The 18,047-nt window shown below is 41.3% G+C and overlaps 1 long non-coding RNA gene across 1 annotated transcript in view; it reads left to right on the top strand.

The window, feature by feature from the left end:
* The first annotated feature begins 1,629 nt into the window (after window positions 1-1,629).
* The window catches only part of LOC136306407 (uncharacterized), a 30,951-nt gene continuing 14,533 nt past the window's right edge, over window positions 1,630-18,047 (top strand). The window contains exon 1 of the long non-coding RNA XR_010725649.1: window positions 1,630-1,746. This is a non-coding gene — a long non-coding RNA (uncharacterized lncRNA). The remainder of the gene's footprint in view (window positions 1,747-18,047) is intronic.

The raw sequence follows: 18,047 nt of genomic DNA, 5'->3' as shown, positions 1-18,047 counted from the left end.
TATTTCTATACCATTATTTATAAATGTGCTCATAGAAATTAGTTAATTAGATATAAATAATGGAAACTGTTGAAATAAAATTAGGTAATAATTTTTATTTATTGAAATTAATACTGAAAGTGGAATGTCCCACAATTTGTCTTTATCTTATTCCTGAAGAATCTTGCTCCCCTTTCCATTTGACAGTCTTTCTATAAAAGCCATTATAGCCTGATCAGGTGGTGCTGCAGTGGACAGAGCGTTGGACTGGGACCCGGAGGACCCAGGTTCAAAACCCCGAGGTCGCCAGCTTGAGTGCGGGCTCACCTAGCTTGAGTGCGGGCTCACCTAGCTTGAGCGCGGGCTCACCAGTTTGATTGCAGGGTCACTGACTTGAGCGTGGGATCATAGATGTGACCCCGTGGTCGCTAGCTTGAGCCCAAAAGTCACTGGCTTGAATCCCAAAGTCACTGGCTTGAGCCCAAATATCCTGGTTTGAGCAAGGGGTCACTTGCTCTGGTGGAGCCCCCCTCCCCCTCTGTCAAGGCTCATATGAGAAAGCAATCAGTGAACAACTAAGGAGCTGCAACGAAGAATTGATGCTTCTCACCTCTCTCCCTTCCTATCTGTTCCTATCTGTCCCTCTCTCTGACTCTCTCTCTCTGTCTCTGTCAAAAAAATAAAATAAATAAAAAATGCCATTATAGTTAGCATGTAATCATAGCTGGAGTTATTTAGAGTTAAAGAAGGAGTATTTAGAGATATGGAGATAAAAGGGGGATGTTTCAAAGAAGGAGAATCATTCATTCATGAATTCTTTAATTCATATAACATCTATTGATATCACTAGGTGCCAGGTGTTATGCTAGGTCTGGGGTTCTTTTGAGATGAAACGTTTTCCCTGGAATCCCGGAAACCGCCCTGGTGTTGGAAAAAGGCTTGCGGGCAGTTGGTGGATGAAAGAATGGAGGAAGAAAGGGAAGACTGAGTGAAAGTCCTGGACAGCATGGGAAGTAGGCTGCCGCCGCCACATTTCCTTTCTGTCAGGTTCCTGCTGAACCTCAGGAAGAACCACTGGCTGCAGAAGGAGGGCTGGAGGACTGTCAGGGAGGACTTTGAGCTGAAACACTGCTGGGCTTCAGCAGACGATTGAGGAGCTGTTCTCGGGTTACTCTGCACCGCAAGACTTCACAATAGGTTTGAAGGGAAGTCAAGAGCAGCTTCTAATTTCAAACCATGAGAAACTTTAAGAATGAATCAAGGTACATTTTCTATTTTAATCCTTTAGTGAGCATTGGTGGATTTTCAAAAAATTAAACTATGTCAGGACCGAAGGGTCATGTTTCAACTAGTGTTTAATTTAATTTTACGCAGGAGAGAAAATTGCCACTTGGGTCAACCCTAGTTTGTGTGGAATTAGATTCTACCCCCGCCCCCTCTGAAAGCTCTTATCTAAGAACTGTCCAGAGTTAAATGAAGGGTGACAAGTTCATAGACCAGAAGGAACACTGTGTCTCTGGGCTATAAAAACATTGATGGTTCGCCCAGCTATTTAGCAGGGATTCCCTGGAAAATCTCTGGCTTCTAATAAACACTAAAAATATATGAATGGGAAACAGGATTTGGAAAGCTGTCTGTATGAGAAGAAAGTGCACTGATGACAGGCACACATGTGTGTACCCTGTGAGTTGGCAGAAGGATGTTGACCATGTTGACAGTTGACAGAGTCGAGGACATAATATCTTTGAGCAACTGCTTTGAAGTTGGGTATGTATTTTTTTTTTTTTATCATAGAGCAAAGGGTATTAGTAGTGGTGGTTGTCAATTCTCTACTGATAAGAAAGACATGACCTCTATAGAGCCTCTACTCTTCCACTTTGGCTGGCTCCACTCGCCCATGAAGCAAGCTAGAATGGCTAGTTCTACTGGCAGTTACCTGAGCCAGTCTGCACAGGTCCCTGATTGCCGTGAATCAACCCTTGTGAGGTTCCCCAGGCAGGAAGGAACCAGAAATACTGGTTTTGACCCACTATTGGACTCCTAAGGACTGGTGTGACTAACAGCAGCTTCAAACCCTTTCTAGAAGAAGGAGGCAGGGTTTATAAATAAATAGAAAACAAACACAACTAACTCAAACTGAAATATGTGACTTTGGTTTGATGTGGTAGATATAGTCAACCTAGCCAAAATGAGAAAGCTGGAGTCTATACATACATGTGATCAGTGTTCAACAATGTCTAAAAGAATCATTTATGCAGCTGAAAATAACCATGTAACGAATAGAATGATCATTATAGTGCTTTGCAAGTGAGACTATAAAATTATAGTGAATGAAGAAGAATATGAGGCATTTAATTAAAAAATAAGAACATTAGAATATTACTGCATGTGCTCCCAAATTGTTTTTAATTGTAAACAATGTAGCATTAACTATAAAATGCTTTCTTCATTTTTCCCCTTTGCTCAAAACTAAAAATTCCTTTAAAAAAATAGCAAAAGCTCTTTACAATTAATCTTCTCTACTTTAAAAAAGCATAGAAGCAGCAACAGCTGAGTAGAAGACATTTTTTACATGTCTCATGATCCTTATTTAGAAGATACATACAAAGGTGTACATATCTGTGTTTTTACCGCTGTCGACACCCCCTTCCCCCGAGTGCCTGAAGTTGGTGCTGTTTATTTCCCAGATTGATACAAGCAGAGCTTGCTGGGCCCCTGATTCCCTGGATTAGGAAGACAAAGGCTGACCTGTGGGGAGAGGGAGAGTTTTCTCGAGGCACGTGTAACTGCTGGTAGCATAGACAGTACATTACCCAATCTGACAGCAGTGCTGACATCCACCCCCTAGCCTCTCATTTCAGGGTAAATAGAGGCGGGTACTGCCACAGGGCATTCTCCTTCTAACTACACACACCTAACGGTAAAAAGCCAGAGGTTCCCACTGTCATTTTCATCCCAGAGGCCTTTCTCCTGAATTGCTAGATGTCAGAATCTGGGGTAATCACAAATTAACCTGTTTAAGGTACCTGGATCTTGCTTTATTTTAAACATAAACTAATAAGCCCCTGTGAATATTGTTGCTCTCTCAGCCCCAGATGGGGGTTGCCAGATGGATCCCAGTTGGGGTATATGCGGGAGTCTGTCTCTGCCTCCCTGCCTCTCAAAAAAAAAAAAAAAAAAAAAAAAAAAAAAGATTGCTGCTCTCTTTTTTCTGGTGTAGGAACATGGACACTTAAGTGGGTGATTTTTTTTTTTTTTACCATATTTTGTGCTGTATATAGTCTTTTCTTTTTTTTGTGTGTGTGTTTTTTTTCAATTTTTTATTTATTCATTTTAGAGAGGAGAGGGAGAGACAGAGAGAGAGAGAGAGAGAGAGAGAGAGAGAGAGAAGGAGGAAGGAGCTGGAAGCATCAACTCTCATATGTGCCTTGACCAGGCAAGCCCAGGGTTTTGAACTGGCGACCTCAGCATTTCCAGGTCGACGCTTTATCCACTGCGCCACCACAGGTCAGGCGTTTAGTCTTTTCTATTTCAAGAATAATCCATATAAACAAGAATTAGACATTGTCACACTGTTTTTGCGATTCCCAATACATTTAAGACTATTATTTCAGTTGGCCCAGTCGTTTCATAATTTAACATGGCAAATGCTCAGTTAAGCCTGCATAAGAAATGTCCAAGTGCTGGGAAACTAGAAAGAAAAGTTCAATTCCATGTAGAGTTATTCACGTCATCCGTATACTAGACTGTGCCATATTCCTTACACTGACCTTATTATCCCGTGTTCCAAAAAGCTGTCAACTACCCTGCATATCACACAGATGTCTTGTTTTGGCTCACTGAATTTCAGACTTGGTTGTGAATACTTGCAAACATTTTCTTTAAAATTTAGCATACGTTACTGGTTGCCTCAAAGTATTTCAGTAATAATGCTGTAGTCTTTGTTTACAACTAGAGAGTGAGAATAATCCATCAGGAGAAGCCGATGACTGGGAAGTCGCTCAACCAAGGTTCTTTCCTTGGTGTTACCAGGACTGAGGAACTCAGACAGGTTATGAATTTCCTCTGGGTGGTGTCACTGAAAAGCAGGGAGAATTTGCAAGCTGGGTCAGCAGGGGCTATTTAAGTGGAGCTATTAAACATAGTCACTGTTTAAGTAAGTCTGAAAAAAAAATGTGCTTTTACAAAAACAATTAAATGTTTATAGACTCCAGCAGAGCATTCAGTGTGTGTTTCCCAAGTAGTGCATTCCCCGTTTGGATAGGTCTGGATGGCCTCCCTGCATTTCAGAAGTGCTAGAATAACAAGCAATGTCTGCCTGGGTGATTTTCCACATTTGCCCTGTTTAAAGGAAGAAGCCTGTTCTACTGTAAACAGTTATGGGAACTGTTTGCTTTGGATGGACTTGGTCCTCATGGGCCGAGGAGGGCCTTCTTTCTCTGGTTTCTTGCCAAGGTGGAAATGTGATGCCAAGGCTTCCTGGTCATGTAAGGGCATCCTCTAATTTGAATAAGTTGTGTCTGAAGAAAGTGTGGTGGGGAACTCAGGGGTACTAGTAGTGGCCTGCCAAAACAGTCGCTTGAAGTAGTAGCTTGTGCTAACCTAGCATGGAGCAGAATTTATCATCAGACCTTGGATTAAATGTTTTTTGGATCTGTTTTTGCCCCACCAATGATGAGGGAGAGCTCTATCCTAAGACTAGACTGTACCTCTATGGAATCCTTTGGGATTCTTATACTCCCTACAGCTATTAAATGTAGAGGATAAGCTTTCTGGGTGATCTAGCACAGTCTAACCTCCAAATGGGAATACAGAGGTGAATTGGGGGTGGTTACTAGAAGTCAGTTTTACATTCTAGTCATTCTATTACTTGCTCTATTCAGTGGATGATCCCTGTGGAGTTGTGGTTCTAAGGCTCTAGAGACACACTGCCTTCAGTGTGAACCCTGCTTCTACCAATATTTAACACGTGACCTTGGACAAATCGAGCTGTGCTTCTTTCTTTGCCTCTGTAAACAGGGCATATCATAAGGTCTCAATAAGCACTTAGAATAAAGCCCAGCACCAAGTATGTGCTCAACAAATGTTCACTACTTTTATTTTCTCCTTCTTTTGAAATGACAAGTGATGTCAAATGATTACTGACTCACTGTCTAGCTCGATGGTTCTGGTTGGAGAGGGAATTATAGAAGAGTGAGAAATAATGTGGGTGTGCCATCTGCCCACCGCAACTCCTATGTGTACCCATATCTGTGCACAAAAGCATAATTGAGCCCATTGAATGCTTAAATATTTATCAAGCCTTCTCTCACAAGAACCTTTTTCTGGCTTTTATACAGTTAGGTAGATCGTCAGGTTTATTTTTAATATTGCTCTGTCCTTTCACTGATTGAATTCAAGCTGTGCTTATTATTAGCTGACTCTTACCCAAAGGCTGCTGTGTCCAATCCTGTAAGGCTACTGACAATGGTCTATGGTAATAGTCATTTCCACACACAAATTGTGGTTGACCAAATCCATATATTCTCTCAGGTGTGGGCAGAACCTCTAATGTACCACATAGCAACTGGGATGTGGGGCATTTAGAGGTAGCAGATTATTGTACAACCATTTCCTATGCCTCAGCCTCTTCTGACCTCAGCTGCTTTTTTAAGCGACTGATCCACAGCTCCTGGTATGAGCCATATCCCCACACCTCCCCCATGCAGCTCCACTAACCACCCCCTGTCTTGGATCCTGGCTGCCTTCTGTCAGTCTTGCAGATCACATTCACCAAATCCAATATCTTGTTCTCTGGTGTTTGTGTGTTTGATATGCCAGGTCCACAATTATCTGTTCATTTATTCAGCCACCCATCAGGCATTTATTGAGGCTTACGGTATACTAGGCATTGCATTAGGCATTGGAGATGCAAAGATGACACAAGTTCGCTGTAGCACAGACCATATCTTAGACTTTAGAGCAGGGGTAGTCAACCTTTTTATACCTACCGCCCACTTTTGTATCTCTGTTAGTAGTAAAATTTTCTAACCGCCCACCGTTTCCATAGTAATGGTGATTTATAAAGTAGGGAAGTAACTTTATAAAATTTATAAAGCAGAGTTACAGCAAGTTAAAGCATATAATAATAATTACTTACCAAGTACTTTATGTCAGATTTTTGCTAAGTTTGGCAGAATAAATCTTTATAAAACAACTTAGTATAGTTAAATCTATCTTTTTTTTTATACTTTGGTTGCTCCGCTACCACCCACCATGAAAACTGGAATGCTCACTAGTGAGTGGTAGGGATCAGGTTGCTTTAGAGGAAAGAGAAACACAGATGAGTCATGTCAAAGGTAGCAAATGGTGTGGAGTGATCGTTAGAAACATGGACTTTGAGCCTGAGTGTTTGGGTTCAAATTCTTGCCCTGACACCTCCTATCTGTGTGAACTTGGACACGGTTCTTCTCTCTGTCTAGTTCTCTTATTTGTGAAATGGGGAGCAACTTTGTACCCACCTCACAGAGTTGTTATAGGGGTTAATATTTATGAAATATGTAGGAGAATGCATGAAATATAGTGAGTGTTATGTAAGTGTTTTTAAATAAGTGCAACAATAGAGATATACACTGGGTATTGTAAGAGTACCTAGTCCCATTAACAACATCTTAATGTTTTCATTCAGCCCTGTCCCAGGTTTGAGGACCTCTTTCCACTCAGGAGAACAGAAAATACCCCCCACAAACATAATATACAAACGAGGCCAGATTTGGGTTATTGAGCATCAGGGTGACTCTTAGTGCAGGCCAGCTTGACCTGATCTTGTCCTTTATTAGAAATAAGTCTTTTGCCCTGTTCCTTGTACCAAACTTTTATCTCCTATCTTTGGTGTAGTGCAGGGGTCTGGAACCTATGGCTCGCGAGCCAGATGTGGCTCTTTTGATGGCTGCATCTGGCTTGCAGACAAATCTTTAATAAAAAAAAATAACGTTAAAAATATAAAACATTCTCATGTATTACAATCCATTCATTTCCTACCGCTCATGTTCATGGTTGCGGGTGGCTGGAGCCAATCACAGCTGTCCTCCAGGACAACAGCAAATTTTTATTGGATAATGCATATCGTACACGAGTCGTTGTATGGCTCTCACGGAATTACATTTTAAAATATGTGGCGTTCATGGCTCTCTCAGCCAAAAAGGATCCTGACCCCTGGTGTAGTGACTGGGTCTTTGTCTTATGTTTCTGCATCTCTGTTTTCTGCCCTACCTTTTGGTCAAGGCTTCAGTTTTTCTGGAGCAGAGGTTCTGCCCTGACCTTGTCAGTCTGCCCTTGAATGCCATTCTCCCAGCAGGGCTGGCTGCCAGGCCATGCTGCCTACATCTCTGAATATTACCTCCCCTAGGATTCTCCATTGCTGTGTTGCTTCCACTTGTTCTGCCACCCAGCTACCTATTCTACTGTCTGGACACTATGCCTGCCCACATGGCTGGTCCCTCCTAAGTGCCTGTTTCCCAAGCATCTGCCTAGCCTGCCGAGGCATGTGTTTAATCTCTGGTCTTTTCATCCTACTTAAGGGCTGTTCTGCCACCACTTAATCTTCCTACTGACAGAAAGAAGGATGGCAAGGAAAGAGCTGAGTCATGCATTCTCTGTGTTGCTCATGAAGTGACCTCTGTAGTTTAGTTGTTGGTTCAAAGGGATTTTTTTTGGGGGGGAGGGTGTATTTGAATTAGCTATAATCAATAACTGTGCACAGGCAAAGCTGTACTTAGGAGGGTGTTGCTGTGCATAGTGTTTGTTATTTGGGGACTTTCTCCTCTTAATGGAAATTTCTTTACTGATATATCTCCTTGAATAAGCAGCCTTGTTCAGTACCAGTCATGCATGTTGCCCCAGTACTCCTAAATTAATGTAATCACAGTATTGCAGTTCTGTTTTTTGACTTCAGTTCTTTTTACGTATTTTTCATTCTTAGTGTTTACATGTAGGTTAAATGTTTCAGGACAGCATGGGCTTCTCCTCTGTTTTCTCTCCCATTCCCATTTTTGCTTCCTCAGAGTTTTCTAAAACTTGAGTATAGTTTAAATGTCAGCCCAAAGAATTTCTCTTTCTATGGACTCCCTTCTATTGACCATGGTCACTTTCTCTTTGAATGAGAACATCCAATCACATCCATTAAGATAACAACCTCAAAGCTCCATTACTGACTAGGTTGTTGTGAAAATGAGTCAATAGTGGAAAGGAAACAAAAGGGTCTGGGATAATTCCCTAAAAGCGACATAACCTAATTTTCATTAGGTCCCATGTAGCTATCTTAATTTCCATTAGACACCTGCTGATTTCTTTAGCCCTATGCACAGAAGACAATTTTATTTTCTCTTCAGTCCTATTTGGCACTTAGATTTAATTGAAAACTTAATTATAAGTGCTAGAACTCAATCGCACAGTATGTCTCATTTGTGAATTATTTTATTATCCGTTTTTTTATCGTATGCCTTTATTTTTTTGATCGAAATGATTTTTATTTAAAATAGCATCTGACATTTTCAAGAGTTTTAAATCACGTTCACATATGTTAGCTCATTAATTCCTACAACCGCCATGTGAAGTAGGCAAAACTGTTACTATTCTTATTCCACAGATGAGGGGATAACGGCACAGAGAAAGATGGAAGGACGATAAGAGCTCATGGGGGCGGGGTGGAGGGAGTGCACTGGAGGGGCAGCCTGAAGACCCAGCAGTGCTGGCAGCTCGGGCACCGAGTGTGTGCTACCAGGCCTCAGTTTCTTCATCTGAAAAGCGAGGAACTTAGATGTGATGCTCCACAGGCTTTCTTCCATTCTAAGTCTGGATGCTCTTCTTGTTCACCTCCTCTATACAACTACTGACAAGTGAAGAATACACACACACACACACACACACACACACACACACACTGCAAGTACTTCTTTGGACCGAGAGTTGTGAGGAGCGTTGGCTGGGAGAACAAGGGAAATGGGTATGTAGAAAGAGATGACTTATTCTTTTTTTTTTTTTTTTCATTTTTCTGAAGCTGGAAACAGGGAGAGACAGTCAGACAGACAGACTCCCGCATGCGCCCGACCGGGATCCACCCAGCACGCCCACCAGGGGTGAAGCTCTGCCCACCAGGGGGCGATGCTCTGCCCATCCTGGGCGTTGCCATGTTGCGACCAGAGCCACTCTAGTGCCTGAGGCAGAGGCCACAGAGCCATCCCCAGCGCCCGGGCCATCTTTGCTCCAATGGAGCCTTGGCTGCGGGAGGGGAAGAGAGAGACAGAGAGGAAGGAGAGGGGGAGGGGTGGAGAAGCAAATGGGCGCTTCTCCTGTGTGCCCTGGCCGAGAATCGAACCCGGGAGATGACTTATTCTTGAAAAGGCATAATGCACATTTTAGGTAGAGTGAGGTGGCAAGCCCTGGCTGTGTTTGATCCAGTTGGATGCAAACCTGGAGGAATTAGAGAGTGGGAGAAGTTTGGAAAGTATGTCCTTTTAGGAGAGAAACAAACTAGAAATCAAATACAAAACTTCACTGCATGATGGTTAATAGAAATGTGGTAACCGTTAGAATTTTTAAAAAGACATTTTTTTTAAAGAGCAGTTTTAGATACACAGTAAAATTGAGGGAAGGTACAGAGATATACCAGGCATCTCTGCCCCACACACGCATAACCTCACTCAATATCAACGTAACTATTAGAATTTTGAAAACAAACAAAAAAGAAACACCAAACCTCAAAGGATAACTACTTCTATAAATGCAAAACTGTGAAAGGCCTTTTGAAAAATCAATGGGTTTATTAATCTTTACACAAGAATTTTGTGGTAACATTTTGGGAAGGGGAACCTTTCTCTTCCTCTCGTTGTGTTCGTCACAATGTTATGGCACTAACACTTAGTCAAAAGGGTGTGACAAAAGTATCTGTTTCGTAACACATAATCTTATAGGAATTCAATTCTAGAGTGCTTACATGGTGGTGGTGGTGGAGTGTGCATATCTGTCTATGTGTTATATTTTTACTAGCTTAGATGCTTCTTCTGATTATATAGTGCAACTTATTGGTATCTCCTAGAGCCGTGATTGTCTTGATCACCAGTAACTGCTGTCATAAGCATGGCAGTGTCATTAGAACATCTCTTAACTGAATTTGAGGTAAGGAAAGCTCAGTGTGGGCAAGGAGCCTGCCCGCCTATGTTATTCATCCTCGCAACCCGAGTGCTCACCAGTCGTAGCCCCTCAGTTAAGTTGTGGTTAAACAGAACAATTTCTTTTAACACTCTGATAACAATGTTTATAATCATCAACAGTGGAAAGAGTTACATAATGGAATAAGGTGAGCAAAACAAAAAAACCCTTCTTTGTGTGAAGTTAAGCTACCAGGGCTTCATGCAATATATTCCTTCACGATATTTAGTGACTATCATTCCTTTATTTCCGAGATCTCAAAGTAGTGAACTTGTCCTTGATTTTAAATAAAACAGTGATAGTTTCTACAGCTATGTAAGCAGGGATTTCTGTCTCCTGAAAAGTTTGAAAAGTGAATAGCCCATGTGAAGTTTGGTGGGGACACTAGTATATGCATTTTTCTTACTCTAAGAACATGGAAATATAATCCAGGGTAGAATTACTAGATGGGACTTTCTTGTGGTCTCATGTGGAAATGTCAAGACAGAACACAATAGGGAACAATTACCTCCACATTCGATGGAGAGGAGTTAGACCAACACCAGAGCTTGCTAGGTAGTGCCCTAAACTGTTTTTGTGACCTGTTTTCCATCACCCACTCCAACAAGAGTTTTTTGGAGAACTTATTTAAATAGCAACTTTACTGAGATATAATATACATACCATCAAATCCACCTTTCTAAAATACACAATTCAGTGGTGTTTAGTGTACCTGTAGAGTTGTATGACCATCACAGCTATCTCATTTTAGAACATTTTTATCACCCTCTCCATAAGAAATTTCTATTCATGAGTCATCACTTCCCATCTCTCCTTCTTTTGGCTCCTGGCCAATCATTAGTCTGCTTTTTGTGTCTTTGGATTTGCCTATGCTGACCATTTTTGTTTAAATTGATTCACACAATATGTGGCTCTGTGTCTGGTTTTTTATTTTTATTTTTGTGACAGAGACAGAAACAGAGAGCCAGAGAGAGGGACAGATAGGGACAGACAGACAGGAAGAGAGAGAGATGAGAAGCATCAATTCTTCATTGCGGCTCCTTAGTTGTTCATTGATTGCTTTCTCATATGTGCCTTGACTGAGGGGCTACAGCAGAGTGAGTGATTCCTTGTTCAAGCCAGTGACCTTGGGCTCAAGCCAATGATCATGAGGTCATGTCTATGATGCCATGCTCAAGCCAGTGACCCTATGCTCAAGCTAGTGAGCCTACATTCAAACTGGATGAGCCTGTGATCAAGCCAATGACCCTAGGGTTTCAAACCTGGGTCCTCTGAATCCCAGTCTGACACTCTATCTACTGTGCCACTGCCTGGTCAGATGTGTCTGGCTTCTTTCACCTAACATAATGGTTTAAAGGTTATCCATATTGTAGCATGTTTCAGAACTTTACTTCTTTTTTATGGCTGAATAATATTCCACTGTATGTATGTATCATGTTTTCTTTATTTTTTAAAAAAAATATTTTATTTATTCACCTTAAAGAAGAGAGGGGCGGGGGGGAGGTAAGGGCAGCATCAACTCCCATATGTGCCTTTACCAGGTGAGCCCAGGGTTTTTGAACCAGCAACCTCAGTGTTCCAGGTAGATGCTTTATCTGCTGCACTACCATATGTCAGGCCATGTCACAGTTTCTTTATCCATTCATTTGTTGATGACTGTTGGGTTGTTTCTTCTTTTGAGCTATTATGAATAATGCCACATAAACAGTCATGCTCATGTTTTAGTGAGGTCTTAAGAGAATTTGGCCTCTGTTTCCTGGAGCTTGTGAACACAGGGTATGAAGTCTGCTCCTGCCTATGCACGAGACTGGCTGGAGATGTGGCTCATGGCAAAGAGAAGAGAGGAGGCTATAGTGAGAGCAAGCTATAATTCCACGGCAAGCAAGGTAAGGATCATGCTTTATGAAGACTAAGTGGATACTGTGGGAGCTGTAACCATCTTGAAAAGACCCTGAATAATACTAGTCTCTCTTTGACGTCTGTCTGAGCAAGAGCTAAGGGAGAATCGTTAGTGGTCAACAGGAGAAGATGTTGTCCACTGATGGAACAGGAAAGTGTTGGAAATCCCCAGTAAGGGTTAAGGGTTTTTCTAAAGAACACACGTAAGTTTCCGAAAGGAGGGAGTCAGCTGAAATTTGAACATCTGCTTCATAAAGGACACCACCAGCTAAATGACAAAGACCTTCTTTACTTCTCCTTTCTCCTCCACCCCTGGACTGGAGAGGAACAGCCAACAAGATTAGGTGTGGCTGGAGTAAGACCGTGCGTGACCTACTTCCTTGCGGCCAGTTACTGGGAACTATTAAGATCTGACTAGGAATTAGGGGAGGAAGATGTGAAGATGAGAAAAGAACTAAGTTTGGCTGTTTGAGAAAACTGAACTTGTGTAATACCTTGAGATAAAATTGTTACAAAAGTGAAAAGCACCTGGAGAAGTCATACAGTTTGTCCAAGATATTATCTGAGGTCAGGGAAAAGAGCTCTGACAGGGCAGCAGGTTTGAAGCACCAGAATGAAGGAAAAATAAAAATCATTTCCTGATTGTACTCTACATAGTCCAGCCTGATAAGTAAACATGTTTTTGTCAGAATAAAGTTATCTCTGAATCTAGACTGCTTAAGACATTTTATTTTGAATTATGGGAGAGGTGTTTTGCTGTAGGGGGTGGTAGCCTCCCTAGTGGAGCTGGCAATCCCAGGGCTTGTCTCTCCCATCCACAGGCAGATGACCAGCCTGACCAGTTAAGAATAACCTGTTTCCTGGTGACAGTAATGGACACAGTGGCAAGCAGAGTCCTGTTGGAATGTTGTGAATCTTTCTCCTTAAGATCGCTAACTGTAAACATCACACAAACCTGTTTTTTTATTTTTTCTAGTATCATCTTCCCTTCATGTGAATAGAGCTCACTGGGAATGAAGCTAGAGAATCAGAGACCATCTGATTAGTAATTACATTGTTCGATGAAATAATTCTTTAAAAATTATTGGACCATTAGTATAGGAAGTTGAGTTAATCATACTTCTCAGTTCTTAGCATACATTACTCATGGTCTGTGAAAGATGCCTCTCATTTTATTATTATTATTATTATCATTATTATTAAGTGAGAAAGAGAGAGACAAACAGACAGAAAGTGAGAGAGATGAGAAGCATCAACTCACAGTTGTATCATTTTAGTTGTTTATTGATTACTTCTTATACATGTCTCAACTAGGAGGGGCTCAAGCTGAGCCAGTGACCCCTTGCTCAAGCCAAAGGCCTTTGGGCTCAAGCCCGAGACCATGGGGTCACGTCAATGATACCACTCTCAAGCCAACAACCCCATGGTCAAGCTGGCGACACTGTGCACAAGCTGGATGAGCCCGACCTCAAGCTAGAGACCTTGTGGTTTTGAATTTGGGACCTCAGCATCCCAGAGAAAAATGTCTCTTACTGTAAAAATTATTGTTCACTCTCATCTCCCATCCCTTTTCCTATACTCTTTCCACTACAGGCATCTACTTAAATGTATTTTTACATTTTCAAATGTGCACACATATCAAAGAACAATATTGGCAGGATTTTGTGTGTTTGTTTTAACTATAAATAAATGGCATTGTATCATAGACTTCACTAATTTTTTTCCTTTTACTGTATTTAACCCAATACTGTGCTTTTAAGTTCTAATGACCTTACTGCCTATAACTCATTGACCTGAGTAGGCTAGGGCTTCTGAGTTGACAAAAGCTCCCTGTTTCTATAAACAATGCTGTCATTAACATTTTCATATACGTTTGGGAGTATACCGGGTAGTAGAATCTCTGAAACGAACTTCTGGACGTTTCAGTTACTACATATGTCAATAAATTATCTTTTTTGCTTAATCTACTTGGCAGTGGGTTTGTGTCACTTGCATTCAAAGGACTCTTATCTAATCCTTGCCCATTAGAGGTGAGGGGCATCTTGCCCCCTTCTACCTGGGCTTCTCTAATTCCCTTTGGAATAAGGTTAAGGATAATGTAGCAACTTTTTTATTGATTGATTTTAGATAGATGAAGAGAGAGAGAGAGAGAGAGGCATTCATTTGTTGTTCTAATTATCTGTGCATTCATTAGTTGCTTCCTGTTGTGTCCTGACAAGGGATGGAACCTGCAAATTTGGCATTTCGGGATGACACTCTAACCAACTGAGTTAGTGGCCAAAGATAATGTAGCATTTTTGAAGTACCTTCAACTCTCTCTATCCATACTTTCAGACTCAGTAATTGGCCTCTCCTTTGAAAACTGTCTTATCTTTCCTGTTTCACCTAATGGATAATATAAATCTGTGGGTGTTACTTTATTGAAAAAGTATTTTAGTTTTAAATATCCATGTTAAATGCTTAGACCATATAAAAATGTTTCCAAACTGAAACCACAGTTATGTTTTTGACTCACTCTCTAGAAACAGAAATATCTGTCAATCTTAAAAATACTTAACTAGATCAATCATTTTAATACTAACATCATATGAAAACATTTTTTTCTCACCACAGGAATGTTGTTTATGAGACCTTGATTAGGGAGATTTCCTTCTGTGGTCTACAGATATTTCTTTTTCCTGAAGCGTTTTTGTTTACTGAACATTTTGGGACTTCTCAGAAGTCTTCTTATCACACCCTGTTGCAGAAAGCTTCATTCAAGACACAAAAGTCAGTTGAAGCAGCTGAAGAATAATGGAATAGTATTTTATTCCTTGACAATGAGCTGATACCAATAAGATGAAATTCAATAGAAATCCATTCAATGGAAATATCTATAAAATCATTGCTATTCCATCCTAACATTAAAAGAATTCAGGAAAGGGTAGACCTGGTTTGACAGTAGTTCATGTGAAAAAGACATCGAGGTGTTAGGTGGCCTTAACTTAACGTATGGTGACAGTCTGAAGAGGCTGTCAGAAGCACCAATGCAATGAGAAGCAGAAATAATTGATCTCCTGTGTTGTATTCAGTTTAGGAGGCAGGGGAGAAATCACTCCCTTCTCCTTTGCTGGTTTTACCATCTCTGGGGTATTATTCTGAACACCAAGCTTAAAAGAGACAATGACAAATTAGAAGCTTCTAGAGGATGACAATTGGCATGAAAAAGTAATCTGGAAACTATCGTGTCAGCAGACACCATGGTAATACCATCTTCTTCAAATCCTTGGGGCAGAAGTAGGTTTACAACAGTTTGTATGGAAAATAATATAGTATTTCATAAATAATAATACAAGAATAAACTTGTGTTTCATGGGCTCACAACTGTAAGCCTACTTTTGCTCCACCATGTATTTGAAGGGCTTGCATGTTAGTAATGGTAGCACCTTATGTTACATATTGCACCCCATGATTTTCATAGCTTTTTCATTTTTATTATTTAACTTGCTTCTTACATTGGCCTTATGAGATAGAATAGGCAAAAACTGCTCTCATTTTATAAATGAGGAAACTGAGGCTCAAAGAGGTTAACTTGATTTCATTCAACGTAGCATGGAAGTTGAATGGAGAGGCTGGGACAACAAATCAGGTTTCTTGACTCTGTTTAATGCTCTTCCAGTTACCGTAAGTAACTGAAAACTTAAGTCTTTCACATCCATGCTCTTGTGGAAGGCAAACCTAGGACCAGTGGGTGTCAGTGAACCACAAAGAAATAAGTGCAACATAAAGAAGACTTTTAGAAAACCGCGAAGAACTTTCCAATAATGGAAGGGGTGGCCCCCTCAAAGATATGAACTCCATCACTGGCATTCTTCCAGTGGAGGTGAAATGATAGTCCTCCAGGGATAATGTAGAAGAGATTTCTGTATGAAAAAAGACATCTGACCATCTCCTTTGTTCCCATGACTCTTAGTTTATTTGTATAGAATTGGGAAAAATATAAACATATAAATATTCTGGGAACCCGCTATGTTTTCATCTGTCAGTTTGCTAACTAGAGCTGAGGTCTGAAAATAAAATTCCATTTGAAAAAATATTGTTTAGGCTGGTGGCAGATAAATAAATGAGTCATTGATATATTTATGTCAGTTTTATTTCTGTGTATCTGCTGATGTCTACATTGGTGTTGATGTCTCTTACACTTCAGCCATTTCCCTTAACACCAGTTACACGTGGGGAGGAAAGAATAAGGATAATCATGAAAAATCGGGCTTTGGAAACTGAATTGCCTGGGCTGAAGGATAGCGCCAAGTCACCTCAGAGCCTCGCAAAGTATTATATATATTTCTGCAGCCTCAAGTATCGTTATTTTTACTGTGTGTCTAAAGCTTATGACATGATCGAGGTTAGTAACTATGGAGACCGGAGTGATTTATTTACCACTGAGGAGGTTTAGCACTGACAGAATCATAACAGGCTTCCTCCTGCAAGCACAGTGTCTGCCCACCCTTTACGAAGGGGATCTGTGGGAAAAGATGGATTAATAGAATTGAGGAATCTGAGGAATGATTTTAAATGCAGGCATGTAAGAGCAAAAGGGAGGAAGGCCTCGAAGAAGGACGGTACTGACGTCCCCTCACCTCCATGTCTCTGCCTGTCTGATTTTCTTCTTTTGGAATGCCCTTCTCCATCCAGATGGTGACCTTCTCTACCCAGAACAGTGACCTTCGCCGAGCTTACTCCACTGGCCCAAGACCCAGCTTCTATACACAGCCTTCCCAGTAAAACTAACCAACGTTTATTTCTCCCTTTTCTGACTGGCTGTGTCAGATAGTTTCCGTATCATACCTGTTTGCAGTGGATTACACTGGACTGAAAGGTTTTATTATTGTTCCAGGGTTATCCCACATGTCCCACATGCATTCACGGTCTGAGCAAGAGCATCTGGACCACAGGTGGCCTGGGGGCTGAACTCCAGCCCATGATCCTTTCTCCATGTCAACAGCCCATCCAGAGGACGGAGGTGCTTTTTAGATTCTCACAAGACCTCAAACAGACTAGTGGCTCTGATGGTCCCCTAAGTAATACCCTTGCGTTTGCCATGTCTTCCCAGTACATTTGTATCCCCTGGAGGGCAGGGGGTCTGTGAGATATTTTGATGGATTCCCCATAAGGCTTCGCCTTAGCTACATGCTCTTTTACTTGAACAGAGGCCATATCCGAGGAAGTGAAGTGCAGAAAATATGGTCTACAAAGAAGGGAGAAGGGGAAGAAAGAGGAAGCAAGTAGATGGCAAATGCAGGGGCCACTTCTGGTTTTTTATACAATACTTGTGTTATGCTGATGCTATACAATAGCAACATTGATACTAGAGAAAATCCGTAAACATGGCAATAATTTAAGTGTTAATTAGGGACCAGCTCCTAGTCTCTAGGGCTGCCTAATGGCTATGAACGCGTGAGCGAGGCTCTCCACAAGTGAAGATGCTGAGTTTGTCGGAGCTCTGTTAGCCTTCTCTGGGTCCTGCTGGTTGCTGAGGCTGGGCTGGTGGGGGTGGAAGGATGGAGTGAGGGAAGGTAGAAGTGAGGATGTGGTGGTTGGTGGTAGGGTCTGAGTGATGAGGCCAAGACTCAGTGTATATTTGGGGTTACAAAAAGGAAGCAACAGAGATCTGCAGATGACCTGATATATTTTACTGGATCCTGTGGGAAAAATCCTAAGAAAATCCTTCCCATCACAAACATCTCTATTCATTTTGTAAAATGAAATTGCCCCTTGTCATCCTCAGGCACAGTTGCGTCTTCTGCAAACCAAATTTTCCTGGGGGACTGATGTCAGACTCCCATGGCAGAGCCAGGCCTGGCTGACCTCCTTACAATTCATTTTGCTCTGTTCAAAGTCAAAATGAGTTGTGTGTGTGACTTAAGAAGAAGTCACAGATGGCTTTATTGTTTCTTCTCCAAAACTTCCCCTACCTCAAACCCCAAACCCAAAATACCATC

This window comes from Saccopteryx bilineata, chromosome 5 (genome assembly GCF_036850765.1).
Source record: "Saccopteryx bilineata isolate mSacBil1 chromosome 5, mSacBil1_pri_phased_curated, whole genome shotgun sequence".
Lineage (NCBI taxonomy): Eukaryota > Metazoa > Chordata > Mammalia > Chiroptera > Emballonuridae > Saccopteryx > Saccopteryx bilineata.
This window is presented reverse-complemented; position numbering and strand designations above follow the sequence as displayed.